We start from the raw sequence: 1,389 nt of genomic DNA on the forward strand, positions 1-1,389 counted from the left end.
ATTTGAGAATACCCTCTCGCCTTCTTAATCAGTTAAGGTAATTCGATTTTCCATAGACATATAATCACCTTCCTGTCTTCCCTAGAAGGTAGGGTGGTGGTTTAATCAAGTTCTGAGAAACTGGCCATCATCTGCTGGGGATGTCCAGAAGGATTGTCCTTCCTGAGAACTGCTTGGTTTTGCCCACCATTGCTTTTGCTCCATGGTGAAAAAGGTAAATAATGTCACAGTAATTTTTTATGAAAATAGCTTATTTCTTACAGACTCCCCAAGATTTTGTGGACCATACTTTGAGGACAAGAGAACTGCTTTCGGTGCTGCTATACCAAAACATGATGCTTGGGCCTCGTGCAGCCATTCTACCATGAACTGAAGACTCCCTGAATTTGGCAGGAAGAACATATCAAAAGATGTCTTCTGGAACATCATTGACTCTGATAATGCCTACTTTAAGATTTCTTATAAACCAAACAGTAAGTCTTTTCACTTATTTAAGCTACCTTAGACAGATTTCAAAAGTATTCCCAACTAATACTTTTATTTCTAGGTATATTATGCTAATTCATTAAGACAGGTAAAGGTACTTAAAATAGTGTTTGATTTCATAGTGAGTACTCAATAAGTATGAATAATTTTGTGTGTGTGTGTTGGTGCTGGGGATTGAACCCAGAGCCTTGTGCATTTGAGGCAAGCGCTCTACCAACTGAGCTATATCCCCAGCCCAGTATGAATGATTTTTATGGGTTCATTATGAAGATCAAATAAGATAATGTATGTACAGTTTCACCACCTTCTAACTTGCATGGAAAACTATTGGTGAGAAATCTTTTTCAATGATACTCATGAGAAACTGCCTCTCAGCACACACCTGAGCTCAGAGTGTCTTGCTATTCTTTGTTTAGTTGAAATAGTGACTAACTGGAAAATTTAACTGCTATTATTGTAGCAAGAAGGAAATCAATGTTTCTTGATGGCAGAGGAGAATCTTTGAAGAATTCACATTAAATTTTATTTGTACTTGTCATATTCCAAAAAAGCAAGAAGCTTCCAAAAGAAAATTACCTATAATTTCCATGAACATGCAATTGTTTTCTATCTGTACACTGTTATTTTGAGGTGCCACTTCAATGATTAGACATGCAGCTTACATAGAGAGACAGAATGCTAACCACAGGAAGATCTAGAAAACAAACATTCAGAAATTTGAAATGATTATAAAAGTATTCCTAGATATCCAAAAACAATAGAGGAAAAAAAGATGAGTGGCAGGTACCCATATAAATATTAGTTTAAGTGAAAAAAAAAAAAAAAAAGGGCTGACTAATCTCAGTCCCCAGACTCAAAACATGAGTGATGTGGCTGTAGGGTACCCAAGCTACCACCATGTCT

General features: G+C 36.4%; 1 non-coding gene across 1 annotated transcript; it reads right to left on the minus strand.

Moving 5' to 3' along the window:
• Nucleotides 1-645: 645 nt before the first annotated feature.
• Nucleotides 646-721, minus strand: Trnal-caa (transfer RNA leucine (anticodon CAA)). Its single transcript has one exon. It is a non-coding gene; the product is annotated as a tRNA-Leu (tRNA).
• Between the last annotated feature and the right edge of the window lie 668 nt (nucleotides 722-1,389).

Source organism: Callospermophilus lateralis, chromosome 18, assembly GCF_048772815.1.
Source record: "Callospermophilus lateralis isolate mCalLat2 chromosome 18, mCalLat2.hap1, whole genome shotgun sequence".
NCBI classification, from domain to species: Eukaryota; Metazoa; Chordata; class Mammalia; order Rodentia; family Sciuridae; genus Callospermophilus; species Callospermophilus lateralis.